General features: G+C 37.2%; 1 protein-coding gene and 1 non-coding gene across 17 annotated transcripts in view; both read right to left on the bottom strand.

Annotated features, from left to right (window-relative positions):
* The window catches only part of Eip63E (cyclin dependent kinase Eip63E), a 733437-nt gene that overhangs the window by 332866 nt on the left and 383534 nt on the right, over nt 1-17037 (bottom strand). The gene's annotated exons all lie outside the window — the stretch shown is intronic.
* Nucleotides 576-743, bottom strand: LOC137234063 (U1 spliceosomal RNA). The gene has a single exon (XR_010947667.1). It is a non-coding gene; the product is annotated as a U1 spliceosomal RNA (small nuclear RNA).

Raw genomic sequence — 17037 nt, 5'->3', positions numbered from 1 at the left:
TCGAGACCCTAGTCACCAATAGGTATGAAAACTGCCCTGTACTAAAGCACTTTCATCTGATATCCATATTGTACAAACACATCCCAGGATTACCCAGGTCCACGTTTTGATTTCAAGATCCTAGCCAGAACAGGATAAAAAGTATCGTATGTCCGTTCCCTGGTTATAGGCTACCTCTACACCAATTTTTAGCCAAATTGGTTCATCCGTTCTTGAGTTATGCGTAGTGTAACTAACACGACTTTCTTTTATATAGTATTTTTCTAAAAAAAAAATCATAACTCAAGAATGGCTAAGCCGATTTGGGATTTCAAAATGAACTAACCATCATCTCTCCTTCCTGGATACAATTCAATACCATGCAGGGAAGTCAGTTACTAGTTCAGAACTAGACCAAAAATTTTCCTCGATTTTCACTAGTTCGGAATTATAGAGAAGAAGTTATATTCGCCAGTTGAAAATATGTAAAAGAGCTTGAGGGCGAACCAGTAATGGTTCTGAATGCACTAGAACCTAAAAACGAGACATTTGCCCAACTCTACCCAACATTTAATTGTTTTATGTATTTATAAGATGCCGGGATAGGCACCCGTGTATCCCGGCGCTACCAAAAATTATGCGCACGAATCATTCACGTTAGGAATATTCGCAGAGGTCAACTCAAAACCGTAAGTGCAATGGCAGAGCATCACTCCGGAGGAACCGCCTTCTTGATCACGGTAACCTCTACGCGTGGTAAATATGCTGCATTCAACAAATAAGACAATTTTTAAACACAATTTCTGATAAATATGCTGAGAATTGCATAGATGATGTGTGTGGCCTTACTTTTGATTAAGAAAAATTCGAATGCATTTATAATTATTATGCAAACAAAATTGCATCTATGCAGTTTTTTGATTAAATATTTAAAACAACAAAGCTCATTTAATTGAAACAAGTTTCATTTCCGTTGTCCCTACCCCCATTTCAACTATAAACCGAATGCATTATTATGTTATTGTTGCATTTGACTTTTGTGTACAATGGGATGCACTCAGATGAGGGTAGGTTGACAAGATCGACTGCAGTTATGAATAGCAAGCAGCCTTGAAGATTTGCATAAAGTTGAACTTGATTTTTCAAAAACTGACCATTCGTTGTTGCATTTGCGCCGAACTTAGCTCTGCAATATTTTTATATTAAAATTATTTTTATTACATTTCGTGCTTCAGTTTGTTAAAAATGTTTTCAGAGGATGTCTCTTAGAAATATTCTACACTTAAATTCATTTCTTTAAAACCTCCAGAAAAATAACCTCCACACCTTTTTTCACCTCCTAACTTCATATACTTAAGTATCAACATTTTTTTTCTCACTTTATTCACAACACTTGTATGTTTTAGCTTCCTCCTTTGAGGTAAAGCAATTGAAAATCACTTCAAATTTACGTGTCATTGACAGCATCAGAGCTTTTGAAATACCCACAGGCCATACAAATTGTTGTTGTATGTACGTAGGTAGTATGACCAACAAGTGAGTTGTCCTTTTCTCTATAGTTTTAACTTGGATTTCGTTATTGAGTTTACATTGTGATTCATATAGTTTATTCAAGTCATACTCATTGTCACCGTTGAAAATTGAGTTGAAGTGCAGCAACGTCAGAATCTGCAGAGTGTAGGGCGCATACTTCCTACTTTCTTTTATAGACACTCTATTTAAAGTAGGAAAAGAATGTGGCATACCCTCTTTAGTAGGAGTCAAATGTTTGATATTTTACAGAATTGTCATCGATTTTATACTGAAGTTTTATTGTTTCATAACAAAACGTTGAGTCGACGTGAAGAAATCGATAACACGCCTATAACAAATTGGTAATACTCTGAAAGCAAAATGATAACACCCCGATTTAGTAAGGCTTCGACAACAAACCAATACATTTTTGTTTACACACCGATAACTTTTCGAAAATATTCTTTCAGTAAAAAATCAATAATTTTTTGATAGCAAATTGATAAATTTTTGAAAACAAATCGATAGCTTTTCGAAAGTTTATCGATAACAAATAGATAATATGCTGACAACAAAATGACAACACAAAACAAACACATGCCCCGGAAAAAATTTGCTAAAATCAATGCGGATTTCGATACACCCATGTGTCCTTATCGTGAGACGCAGAAGGAAGAGAAATGCCTATATAGATGGAAGCGAGGAGCTTCAGATACTGGCTGATAGAAATAATGCTCTAAGTTCTTCCAAAAAATCCGACGAATGACGAAAGACTTTAAGACTGGGGCAAACTCGAAAAGATATGATAATGGCGATCTGGTAACTGACGTACAGAGTACGAACACTTCCTCTCTTTGCTAGCGAGCGTGAAGACGAGCCTGACACCCTAATCGTCGATGATCGAAAACACGTACCGGCACCCTACTATGATGAAGTGAGAATTTGCCTCTGAGGACATGTAGGCTGAACTTCTCTTCAAATAGCATCGTACTCCTTTTAAATTTCCCTATAAATTGGCGAGGCGCGATCTACATGTTTTACGACGACTCCAAACGACATCTGTAAGACAGGTCAATGTTCACTGAAAACCTTTCATGCCAGAAAAACATTCGAAGCGTTTGCCGAATCTCTTCTCTGCATGCATCACATCCTGGAAAGGTGAGAGCGCGAACCGCGCCAATTACCGCGGAATCAGCTTTGGTTTTATGTCATTTAAGGTTCCATCTAGCGTACTGTGCGAATAACTAAAGCCTAAAGTCAACAAACTGCTTGGAACTTGTTAGCGCTGCTTCAGACCAGGTAAATTTATTATCGCCCAGGCCTTAATGATGTGCCAAATTCTAGAGAATACTCCCGATAAGAGTATCGACACTCACCGTCCTTTCGTCGACTTCAAAAAAGCCTTTGAAGGCGCGAAAAGAAGCTACTATATCTGAATTTAAGTTCCCTTCCGAGTACAATTGTTGCCGTATGCTGACGATATTGATATTATTGACCTAAACAAAAGGGTTTGAGATCTGCCTTCTCGGTATTAGATAACGAAGCAAAAAAAAAAAAGTGGGTCTTGCGGTAAATAAGGACAAGACGAAGTACTTACTGTCATCCAAGAAAAAATCGGCGCATTCGCGCCTTGGCAGTCACGTCACTGATAAGGGATGTAAATTCGAAACCGTGAAGGATTTCGTTTATTTAGGGACCAGCATTAACAGCAGAAATAAAACGGGGGTTAACTCTTGCCAACAAGTGCTAAGTAGGCAATTGAAATATAAGGTCCTCACTTGACTAACAAAAATAACGCTCTACAAGTCCCTCATCATTGACGTAAGTTATCGCGAAAGAGGAATAGCTGGCGTGACTTGTTAAGAAACGGCCAAAATCGCTTAGGCGGTTAAGCTCCAATTAATAATGCTAACGAATGTATACCTTGAATTTGGTAAGACTGAAATTGATTGGGCTATTAAACTGCATGTTCAATTTTAAAACTCTAGCAAAAATTTCGAAATATTCCAAACAATTTTTTCAAAACGTTGTTGAAATTGCATGAAGGATGAAATAGGATATTTACAAAATTACATTTTCTTTAAATATCCAAAATGAAAAAAGAATTGTCGAATTTTGATAAAAATTGCCACTGCTATTTTGCAGTTAGCGATTTTTTTTGTGCTACTTAAAAGTTATTGCATGCACTTTACCAACTCCTATCTCGTTTAAGGCTGTGACTGGCTTATAGCACACATTTTAGCAACCCTTTCGTCCCATGTCTACATTGAATGGCAAACTATGCAAGAAATCTTGATCGAAAAAAACTGCAATGCATTTTTGATGCGTGCAAAATGCAATTTAAATCCATTCAACAACAAAAGCCAACAAAAGAAATACAAAGAAGAAACTAAAGGAATAAAATTTGCAGTTACCAAAAACTAGTTTTTCATTTCAAGTTTGTTATTTTCTTCAACATAGCACAGGTAAATAAATAAATACTCCTTTTAAGTTCATTCCAAGGGTGAAGTGAGTATAAAGTTCAAAATGCTTGCAGCGAGTGATGCGAAGTTTAGAGCGTTAGAGAAGTCGGCTCAGTCGAGTGCGGTTTGAAGCAGATTCACACACTTTGTGAAGTAAATTAGGAATTTTTATAATTTTCCGCAGATGAGTCAGAAAATCTTTGCTCGCTATTATTTATCGAAAAGTTATCGATATGTTACCAAAAATAATCGATTTGATATCGAAAGTTTATCGACAAGTTACTAAAAATTTGTCGATTTGTTATCAAAAAGTTATCGAAAAGTAGTCAAAACTTTATCGATTTGTTACCGCAAAATTGTCGATTCGCTATCATCATGTTATTGATTCGCTACCATAAAGTTATTGATTTGATATCGTCAAGTTATCGATTTGATAAAGAAAAGTTATCGGTATGTTATCAAAAGTCTATCGATTTGATATTGAAAAGTTATCGATTTACTACCGAAAATTTTTGGACTGTATATCGGAAAGTTATAGATATGTTATCAAAAATACATCCATTAGCTATCGAAAAATAATAGATTTCGTATCGAAATTTTATTGATTTCGCATCAGAGTGCTAACAATGCGTTTTGATATCTATGGATTTCGTCATCGAAATGTATCGCATATTTTTCGATATGCTAATCAAAAGTTATCAAATTGTTATCGACAATTTATCGGTATTTTAGATATCCAGAAGTTATCGATTTCTTATTGAGGAATAGTGGTCTATGTGACAACATGAAGCTGAAACTTAGTCATAATATTTTCCAATAGGCCTTCTTTCAGGACTCTGGATCATGAGCTCAAGAGCGACCATATGCGGTGAGGAAGCGCAGACTTAAATGGGTTCCCTTCACTTTTTCCAGATATAAGGAATCTATGGAAGACACGTCGGTGTATCTCAACGGACATATGGCGTATAATGGTAATTTACTTATACGGCTTATTTTCTTTACCGGGCTCCTTTCCAGGCATGAAAATGTTGCCTCGTGGGTCCGTATTTTGTCATATCATAGAATTGGATAAAACCAATCAAAGTGGCTACTTAGTTATCTTCTATCGGTGTTGAACACATCCCGTTAAAATCGGCGATAGCCTCAAGGGGTCAAAAAGATCGTTTCCGAAGAAGTGGGGCTAGTACTAGGTGGTAGTACCGGAGCTTACCGGATTCCTATCCGGAAATTAATTTACCATTACCCCTACACTCCCCTAAACTTTCGGGATGAGTTTTGCGGTTGCAACAACAACAACAGAGCCTCAAGGTATGTGACATACCAGGTGGTGTTTGTGCATTTAAGTCTGGTCTGGCATAAATCGCACCCATATAAAGTCATATTTCAATGGCTGTGTAGCATCGCTTACCAAGATATGTTTTTGGGTGGGACTTTTTTTTGGCATGAACTGAAAAGTAAGAATAAAGCAAAAATAACACCAACAACAGATCGGACACTATAGACGAACACATTAACGAAGGCAACGGTAAGTGTCCTAACATTCAGAGCGAAAAGGACGTAACTGTGGGTATATTAGAGAGTTTAAAGGTGCTCGCTCCAAAAACGAGTAAATATAAGGAGAGTAAAATCCAATCACTAGCTGAAATATACCTCGGAAAGAGCTCAGACCAACTGACATTAAGACGCGACAAACGTGTGTGAACGTGAGCGCTCCATCGGCCTATGAGTTCTTATCACAGGCAGGGGTTGATGAGTCATTCACCTAGAGAAATGTGTAAGTGGATGGTAAGCGCGATTTGAGCGGTGAGCACGACCGCACTGTAGTAAAACCTCAGTCTCAGCTAACCGCAACATATGCAGTGTTATACTATGTCGTGTCAGCGTTTGCCGTTTAACGGTTGGCTGTCGTCATTTGTAGGCTTATCTCTTTAGCTCCGTTTGCTTGAGGCTCAAGGCGCAAGGAGAGTTTATATCTAGAGACAAAGAGTTTGTGTGTTATGAACCGCCACAACCCGAGAGGATTTTCAAGCTGCTAAAATACTGATTCCCAAGAAATCGGTCAGACAACAGGAGGATTTCCAGGTTAGAAGAGTTTATTGGTCCGCATCGACAAAGCAGTGCAAAGTTCGTCACTGCTCTCTTTTATACGATACGAGCTTTGGTAGGCGATCTGGAATGGGTAATCGTAAGATCATTATGGTAGGATGACGCTGTGAAACCAGGGGCGTGAAAGAAAGAGATTGAGGCTGCTCTAAAGTCCCAGTAACCACAAATGTGTCTACTGACCGTGCTAAATAAGATATTGGAATTACCGTTATGGCGCGTGGACGACACCCACACCGCTTTCAGTATCGTGCGCTTGTGCCATAAAACGAAAGAGGACATATTTCTGGTTTCTGATCGCTATCGCTATCCCACACACTGCAAGACGGTACAATTAATAGCAGCGAAGCGGCTAAAGAAGTTGCAAAGGCAATCAATTCTGGAAATGCTACAGTGTGAGAAATTTTGCATATTGTTGTCTTCCAGGGTTATTATTTATTTAAAGACTACCGCCCACAGCTTATGTTAAATATCTGACGAAATTCGATAGGTTTGTGGCCACAGAAAGGCGGAGAAGGTATACAAAAGTTGCAAATATCATCCGTTCTGGAAATTCAATACTCTGAGTACTTTTGGATATTGACTTCAAGGGCTCAATTATGGTTAATTTAAGGCTGCAAACCACAGCTAATATTAAAAACCGGACCGGACAATGGGCTGGTAAGATAGCCGCTGGCACCCTTACTTGTCTAAACAAAACTCGAACCAGTTTTTTTTTTGTGAGGAATCCAAATATTCATGTCTACTTTACCGGTTCAATGCATCACTATTTGCAATCAAAACAATACACAACTCTTTGGCCAATGCAGTTATCGGAGGAGTAACATAAACTTGAGGGCAACTTTTGAAACTAGAACGAGTACGATTTAAACATTCTTGACGAACTTGCGCTGACAGCCAATGTATTCACTAATACTCATACAAGCCCGCGGACACAAGCACACAAGTAAGACGCCTTTGAACTTTCACATAATAGTAGAACGAGTTGCTTTTGAGTACTTTGACAATTTAATTGAAATTATTATTGCATAATTTTAGGAACTTTGAAAAGTCAAACATGCATACATAACGGTACATCGTTGCAGTTAGCTGTGCAGTAGAAATTAAATTTTAAAATTGCGAGAATATACCAAAAGAGCAATAACATGAAATATTGTTTGAAACTAAAAAATGAAAAATAACAGAAAACTCAATTCGAAAACCAGCTGAAGCGAGGTAAGAGTTGATCAAATGAAATTTTCAAAAGCTATTCAAGATTTTGAGTTGAGGCACTTCACTGGTGCTTTGTTAGTGAAAAAGTGTGTGTGTGTGTGTTTGTCTGTAAAGAAGTTGATTGCTGCAGGAGGACTCAGGTTAAGGCCACTAGCATATATTGGCATAGACCACTTCACTTCAATTTTCGGCATTGTTGGCAACTTTTAGTGTGAAAATGACTTAAAAAGCTTAATTTGACTGCACACACTTTTTGGGGGAAGAAAAGGCAAACAATGTTGAGCTTTAGCCACGAGATATTATGATAAACGCTTGTCCAAAGACAATAATTGTAAAGTACTCGTTATAAAATAGATATATACTTAGCAAATAAAAGTTAAACAAAGTGAGCACAAAAGCTTGACTTGAATTTGTAATGAGCAGACAAATAGGTTTTGTTGGGTAAGGTTGAGTGGTAACCATCCGGACAGTGGCAGCTCGCTTGGCCAACATGAAGGTCCGTTGTGAAAACACATAACACAACGGTGACGTAAGCTTAAGTTATTTAGAATACCGTTGCTCTTTACGTCTAGATCCTGAAAGAAAATATTTTCTCCAAGATTTCCTTTGATGCATCCGTGAACCAGTTTCCCAGTCCACTGTCCCATATTAATTTTTTTCCTCACTCCTCTCTCGAGGGTTGTTGGTACACAGCAGTACGTCTTATATGGATGTTCAGCATTATATTCGTGGCTAGTAAATTACCTCGCAATCTGAGGTGTAAAGCGCGTTTTGTAAACGTCTAAGTAAACACTCAGCATTCAAGGTTCAACCACTGAATAAAAGTATGCCAAGCGCTAAGAGTGAATGCATATACACACACGGACAGCTGCATTCAGCATAGGTAGATATATTCCTTCTACGTAAGTTGGCCGCTAGTCGGTAACAGTTGATCGACAGTAAGGAACCGCGCGGGAATAAAAAAAACTGCATGCGCCCAAGAATCGTAGTAGTTAGTGCATATTATGATAAGTGCAACAGGCCGTCCAGGACTGAAAGAGTCTCTTGTGTTTCCAGTAGTTTGCCAACGACGAAACTGAAAATTCCTACACTGGGAGAAATAGACTGGTAAAATCAACCGAAATACGGATCAATTCAACCGAACAAGATGTTGAATCAAATGCGCACAAATCGTTGATTCGTAACTGACCGTTTTAGTAGTCAAATGAACAAAAAAAAGTTGTTGCGACAGCTTTGTATGAAAGTACCTATGTTACCATATAAATAAATAAATGTAAGGCGCGATAACCTCCGAAGAGATTTTAGGCCGAACTTCTCTTCCAATTTGCGTCGTGCTCCTTTTTAATTTTTCTTACAAATTGGCGGGACGGGAGCTACTTGTTTTATGCCGACTCCGAACGGCATCTGCAAGGCATATGAGTTTTCACTGAGAGCATTTCATGCCAGAAATACACTCGGAGTGCTTGCCGAACACTGCCGAGGGGCGACCCCGCTTAGAAAATTTGTCTTCTAATTGAAAAAGCTTTTTTCTAAAAAGCGCAACTCTCGCGTTTAATCTTTTATTTTAGCACAATCTGATTGGGTCGTCTACACTACAATCATAGACGGATAGACCCTTTTTAGCAGCTCATATAATTTTGATCTTTTTCCTTATGTCCGGGAATCCTATATAGATGTATATGATTTCCTATTTCGATTCTAATTAGGGATGGCTTACAGTCTAAGAGAGTTTTAGATTTTCACACCTTGCATAGCCAACCTTGCTCGATTGATGCTCGGCTGCAGTGTGTCTACTGCTTTAGTCACGGATACTACTTCCTCGCACGCCATATGCGCGCCAACCTTGTATCTCTATTGTAATTCTGAGCCCAATCGAAGCGCAAGTACTTGATCACGTAGTCTGTTAGTCCAATATTTTATGACACTATACTACTATAATCGTATGGTCATTGGCCATCTAACTTCTTCAAAACCGGGTCGAAAATGTAAATTGCGGCTAAATTAAGTGCAACATATATCACAGGGAAATGGAGTAACATTTTATTTCATAAACATTTGTTTTCCCACAATACTACCAAAATTGCCTGGAGGACTGGAATTACCCAAATCCCGGCGCATTATAATAAGATACCGTTGCAAACACGAAAATGCCAGTGGCAATTTTTATCAATAATATTAATTTTTTGTTCAATAAGAATTCATGAATTGTGTTACTGAAACACTGCGAAAAAATCTCAAAAACATTTTCGAAACAATTTTTAAAATTCGAGAAGTTTGCATAATGGTTTCAAGTGTTTGTTGAGGTTTCGTAGAATTTGTTTTAAGATGCAGTTTTGTAGCCCAATCAATTTTATTCTAACAAAATACAAGTTAACAGTATTTCAAAATTCGCAATTGATTATTGAAATTTTTTTTCCGCGGATGCTACATATTTTCTCCTATGAGAAGAGCACATAGATTTGCTTTTATGTGAAAGAACACTTTTCGAAAAAAATTGTCAAAAATCAGTATGAATTTTTGAGGGATTTTCATCTTGTATTTTGTTAGACTAAAATTAATAAGGCTACAAAACTGAAAATTCTAAAAAAAAGTTCGAAATTTTCGTAAATTCATTCGAATTTTCGAAAACGTTTTCGAGATTGGGTTGCTTGGTCTCATTAACAAAATTCTTGATATTTTTTCTTAATATGTATATCAAAACAAAAAAGATGAATATAACTGATACAATTTGCTAATAACTGCCACTGCTATTTTCGTGCGCGCAACTGTACAAGCAATACAAGTATAAAGCTGACGGCAAACACTACAAACTTCTTGCATTTTGTGGCCAGTACGTGACGTTGCCAATGTCATTATTGCAAACGCCATTATTGTCACAACCATCATTGACTTCCAACTGAATTGTGTATACGACGTTTATACGCCCAAAAGTATGCAATAGAAAGTTCGATGGTTTAATGACAAAATATAATTTAGTAGGTACGTGATTTACTTGTGAAAATCTCTTAGGCTCTATCTGGCAAGCAAAATAGCAACAAATACATTTTTGAGTGTGAAACAAACAAATAGCACTTGATAGCAAGCACAGGAAGAGTGAGAAGAAGAGGAGTGCTCTGGAGTTGTAACAAATTGAGTGTATGCGTACAATTATTGCTTCATTACGCCCACAAATTAATGACTAAATAAATAAAACGTTTTTTTTTTTGTTTGAAGTGTCTAACACACTTGAAAGTCATTTGAGTTTTACGAGTTTTTGGTAAGTCTGGTGTTTGTTTCTGTGTTTTTTGTTTTTTTTTTTTTTGTTCCTCGTTAATCGCAGCAGTCAACGAAAATTAATTTTATACCATTTTATGCGCTTTCGACAGATTTTATTCTATAAAAAGTTGTTCAACATCAAAAAAGTACTCAAATACTTGCGAAATTTAATTAAATTTTTGTAGTATTTGTTTTACAGCCTGGCAGGCTACTTAGAGTGTGGATTGTCTGCTGAGGGAAAGAGTTGGTCGCTGCCGCAGTGAAAAAGTTGAAAGCAAACATACGCACTACACCACTAAGATTTAGTAAGAAGTCTGCAAAAAATTAGATTAGTTCAGGGTAAACCGGGATATCTATCGATCTATCTCTTTATATGTATCGGAGTGATTCCGTTTGTTTGAGCATGTCCTATATAGACCAATTTTTCCTGTTTATAACTGAAGGGGTAGTATCGGACTGGTCCTATTTATACCTCTACGGATAATGTCGGACAGATCTTTTTTCTACTCTCCTGTATACCCTTTTGGGTACTGTTCCACGCGTCCTCTTTACACCTCCATGGATCCTTTCCCTAATCACTCATTAAGTTATTCATTCATTTGTACAAACATATATTTCGATCCGTTTTGGAATGTCTTAAAATAAATTGACTCTTACATACATATTAATACATTTGTACATACATATATTTTGGCTCGCTTTAGTACGGCCTGAGATTCAATTGACACATTCATTCATTTGTACAAACATATATTTTGTACACCGTGCACCGTGGTAACTTGAACCTTGGTATGCTACTGTTTGGAGCTTGCTCGCGACAAGCCTTTACCTGTAAACAAATTATTAACATGATTCATTTGTCCTTGCGTTGCAGATTCCACAACCAATTTTATTTATGCTTAGAATGCAGTTCCCAGGGAACTGAATTGAATGTATATGTGTGTTACACTTAGTTTGTAAGTATTAGTGTAAGTAAGTATTTTAGCTCATAGAAATTTTGTATAAAAGAAGACAACTTTTGAATAAAGGGATGAATTCAATCTGTTGCCGCTTCAGTGGGCACTGCAACCTAATTTACGTTATTCTCATTATCACCAAATATTACACCTTGTGGGTACTGTTCCACACGTCCTCTTTGTACTCCTACGGGTACTAGCGTGCATTTCCTTATTCTGATCTCCTTTAAACCCTTACGGGTACTGTTCCACACGTCCTCTTTGTACTCCTACGGGTACCAGCGGGCAGATCCTTATTCTGCTCTCCTTTAAACCCTTACGGGTACTGTTCGACACGTCCTTTTTGTACTCCTGAAGATAGGATCCGTCCCACAATCCTTTTTCTACTTTCCATTATACCCTTTCGGGTACTGTTCTGCACGTTCTCTTTGTACTCTAACGGGTACTGTTGCACAGATCCTTTTCCTATTCTCGTTTATACCCTTAAGGGTACCGCTAGACACGCCCTCTTTGTGCTCCTACAGGTAATTTCAGACAAATATTTTTTCTACTCTCCCTCATACCCCTGCGGGTACTGTCGGAGAGATCATCTTTGTTCGCCTATGGGTACGGTCGGACAGGTCTTTCTACTGGGAATACATATTTTTTTCATTTTATTAAAGAAATTACTCATTGAAGCTGAAAGTGCATCCATTGCAACAATTTATTTGTACGCTGCCTCTGCTCATTACACAAGATGAAAGTAAACTTTTTTAAATACACAACTTCTCGTAAAGTTTGAAGAAAAGCAAAAGTTGCTTTTATTTTCAGCAAATTTATTGTTACATGTTTTATGTTCCTTTTTTGTGGAGTCTTTGGAACTTTTTAGTCATGATTTTATTTAAGTTACACTCAAGTAGGAAGACACTTATAAAATATTTAAGGCATGTGAATGAAAGTATGCCGAAATTTATAAAACATGAGGGTACAATGCGGACAACAACTTTGAATCTTAAATAGTTTAATTTTATTTCACCTACAGCTAGCGATGGTGCATCTTACATAGAGGCATGTTGAAGGCTTGGAAGACCAACTCGGCGTGCTCGGAGCAAATGACCTATCTGCAACTGAGATGTTAAGATGCTGAAAGGCAACGATCCGACCTTCAATGCTAGGGTAAGGACGATGCCGAAAGCTGCTCAATGCACTACCCAAATCAAAGCCAGTAGTGTTAAGAGGAAACCCTCCGCGCGAGTCTATAGCAAGCGTTGAGTGTAAGTGCGATTTTTGCTGGCAATATGTAATTATTTCCTTCGTTGAAAAATCAAGATGACGGGTCAACAGACGCTCAAATAAGAATAAACACAGCGCATCCCCTATAACCATCACCGCCAAGGAGGTTTAAAAAGCATTAGAATTGCGAAGCTATCTTAAGCTGATGCTTGAAAACCTTGGATATGAGGGATAAAAATGTCTTGAGCTTGTTTTAAGCCTCTTTCTGAATACTTTCGCCATATCGTTCAATACCAATATCTCTCCTATCGCCAGTAGCCAAGACACTTGAAACCATCCTGCTTCTTTATATCACCACAAATCTGCGACTTGACAATGGTCGGCATAAAATCTTTTGACACAGTTGGAAAAGTCCATCTTCGTCCCAGTATAAAAAGGGTGGACTGCAAACTATATCTGTGTTCGGCAACCATCGGTGCAGTTCAGAAACTCAACATCAAAACTCAGAAGAATTGAATAAGGGCTGACGCAGCGTGGTGTCCTATCCTCAATTCTGTTTAATGTTTACGTATCGAAGTTCTCTTCTCCACCAGAGAAGTTACAAATGTGTCCTACGCCGATGACTGAACGATAGTGGCAACAGGCTCAGGATCATGCATTAATGAGCTATGCAATAAAATGAACGGCTATTCTTCTAGTCTTCCCAGTTTTTGTCACCTCAAACGGCCATAATTTCAATTGGCCCTATGAACACTTCATTTGACATTGCGACCTATTAAATTTGGCTTAATGACCAATTGGGACATTGTCGTTTAACCTAATGAATGTTTCGGAATTGAGTTCAGTAAAAAAAGCGGTGGAGGATGAATTAAGCGCTTAGTTGAAACAGTTTTTCGTATTTCAAAGAAATCCTTACCGAACCGGTTTCCGATATCGACTTTTCACTACAAAGCAACCAAAATATAGAATAATATTTTAGTTTCGAAATATATAAGTAACCTTAGAGCCACTTCAGAAAATATGAGTTGACCTTATGACCTCTTCATAAAAGAGAATGGACAAAATATCAATATTGTTGACATTTTAACCGCTCGAAATTTGATAACTATTGTAGTCATTTTAAATATTAATATTTCAAATAATCTTATGTCCATTTAAAACGGCCACAAGGTCAATTGATGTTATGACCATTGACCCTATGTCACTCGTGCTAAAATCTACTGCTTTTTGGCAGCCTAAGACGCTTCTACTCAATCTTTGTTTTTTTATTTACGCTTCGGTGTTTTAAAACTAGCAAAATAACCAAAAAATGTATAAGTTGGCTTGCTGATACGACAAAAAACAATAGAAGCATCTTCAATATACGCAGTGACTTATTGTGGTATGGTGTGGCTTTTGTGTCTGAAAAGTTCAGTACACACTTAAACTTCCACATGCTTATATACATCTACATTTAGCACTTGCAACAACAATCAATATGACAAAGTACTACAATCAACACACAAAATGTTGGGGTAGAAAACAATGAAAATGCATAAATCTCAAAACTAAAATGTTAACAAAAAAAAAAAAAAAACGAACAACAAGCACATTTTAAAAAAACTCAAAAAACTCTGTGAGCGCAATAAGAAAAGTCAATTGGACAAAAAAACAAGTAAGGAAGGCTAAGTTCGGGTGTAACCGAACATTACATACTCAGTTGGTAGCTATGGAGACAAAATAAGGGAAAATAACCATGTAGGAAAATGAACCGAGGGAAACCCTGGAATGTGTTTGTATGATATGTGTATCAAATGGAAGGTATTAAGGAGTATTTTAAGAGGCAGTGGGCCATAGTTCTATAGATGGACGCCATTTAAGTATATCGCCATAAAGGTGGACCAGGGGTGACTCTAGAATGTGTTTGTACGATATGGGTATCAAACGAAAGATGTTAATGAGTATTTTAAAAGGGAGTGGGCCTTAGTTCTATAGGTGAACGCCTTTTCGAGATATCGCCATAAAGGTGGACCAGCGGTGACTCTAGAATGCGTTTGTACAATATGGGTATCAAACGAAAGATGTTAATGAGTATTTTAAAAGGGAGTGGGCCTTAGTTCTATAGGTGAACGCCTTTTCGAGATATCGCCATAAGGGTGGACCAGCGGTGACTCTAGAATGCGTTTGTACAATATGGGTATCAAACGAAAGGTGTTAATGAGTATTTTAAAAGGGAGTGGGCCTTAGTTCTATAGGTGAAAGCCTTTTCGAGATATCGCCATAAAGGTGGACCAGGGGTGACTCTAGAATTTGTTTGTACGATATGGGTTTCAAATTAAAGGTATTAATGAGGGTTTTAAAAGGGAGTGGTGGTAGTTGTATATGTGAAGGCGTTTTCGAGATATCGACCAAAATGTGGACCAGGGTGACCCAGAACATCATCTGTCGGGTACCGCTAATTTATTTATATATGTAATACCACGAATAGTATTCCTTCTAAGATTCCAAGGGAATTTGATTTCGCCCTGGAAAACTTTTTCATTTTCTTCTACTTAATATGGTAGGTGTCATACCCATTTTACAAAGTTTTTTTCTATAGTTATATTTTGCGTCAATAGACCAATCCAATTACCATGTTTCATCCCTTTTTCGTATATGGTATATAATTATGGCATTTTTTTCATTTTTCGAAATTTTCGATATCGAAAAAGTGGGCGTGGTCATAGTCGGATTTCGGCCATTTTTTACGCCAATACAAAGTGAGTTCAGATAAGTACGTGAACTGAGTTTAGTAAAGATATATCGATTTTTGCTCAAGTTATCGTGTTAACGGCCGAGCGGAAGGACAGACGGTCGACTGTGTATAAAAACTGAGCGTGGCTTCAACCGATTTCGTCCTTTTTCACAGAAATCGTCCTAGAATCTAAGCCCCTACCAAATTTCACAAGGATTGGTAAATTTTTGTTCGACTTATGGCATTAAAAGTATCCTAGACAAATTAAATAAAAAAGGGCGGAGCCGCGCCCAATTTGAAATTTTCTTTTATTTTTGTATTTTGTTGCACCATATCATTACTGGAGTTGAATGTTGATATAATTTACTTATATACTGTAAAGATATTAATTTTTTTTTTTAAATTTGACTTAAAACAAATTTTCTTTTAAAGTGGGCGTGGTCGTTCTCCGATTTTGCTAATTTTTATTAAGCATACATATAGTAATAGGGGTAACGTTGCTGCCAAATTTCATCATGATATCTTCAACGACTGCCAAATTACAGCTTGCAAAACTTCTAAATTACCTTCTTTTAAAAGTGGGCGGTGCCACACCCATTGTCCAAAATTTTACTAATTTTCTATTCTGCGTCATAAGTTCAACTCACCTACCAAGTTTAATCGCTTTATCCGTCTTTGGTAATGAATTATCGCACTTTTTCGATTTTTCGAAAATTTTCGATATCGAAAAAGTGGGCGTGGTAGTGCGATATCGTTCATTTTAAATAGCGATCTGAGATGAGTGCCCAGGAACCAACATACCAAATTTCATCAAGATACCTCAAAATTTACTCAAGTTATCGTGTTAACGGACGGACGGACGGACATGGCTCAATCAATTTTTTTTTCGATACTGATGATTTTGATATGTGGAAGTCTATATCTATCTCGATTCCTTTATACCTGTACAACCAACCGTTATCCAATCAAAGTTTATATACTCTGTGAGCTCTGCTCAACTGAGTATAAAAATATTGCTCAAATAGAATAGGAAAATATGTAGAAACAGGAACTACTAAAAGGTGCCTATGCTATCAAATTTTATTTTGGTTTTTTTTTCTTCATAGGCCATTAAACCGTAAAGGTTAAAGCACACAGAATAGAAAAATATGCTCGCAATCAGCAAACTACAGCAATTCACATGTTTTCGTGAGGTACGAATTCAGCAATTTTTTTGCTCTTTTTTGTTTAACCACCTTTGTCGAAAAGCTTTAGGAAACTAAGAAAAAACCCTTTAGTAGTTTGTAACTGTTTAGAAAATTCTATGTGTTGATGCACAAACGTTTGTGTGACCGCCTTTCTAGGAGATTGCTAGAACATGTGCATATTTGGCAAATGAACTTGTGTATTTTGCTTGTTACTGGTGGTGGGGCTAATAAAACCTATAAGTTTCTGCAATGTCAGCAACAATCAGGACTCGAAACTTACAGCTGACTAGCATTACAAAGTTGAATTGTTTTAAATTTTTGTTGGCCGCTTATTTTTTTATTCTTTTCGCTTTTAACTCATTTTTACGGGTGTAATCAGAATTTCGATCTACAAACTCTCGAAACGACTAGATCCCGACAATTCATAGTACCGACAGCAGCAAATC

This window comes from Eurosta solidaginis, chromosome 5, assembly GCF_040869045.1.
Source record: "Eurosta solidaginis isolate ZX-2024a chromosome 5, ASM4086904v1, whole genome shotgun sequence".
Classification (NCBI taxonomy): domain Eukaryota; kingdom Metazoa; phylum Arthropoda; class Insecta; order Diptera; family Tephritidae; genus Eurosta; species Eurosta solidaginis.
Note: the sequence above shows the minus strand (reverse complement) of the source record. Positions and strands in the feature narration are given on the sequence as shown.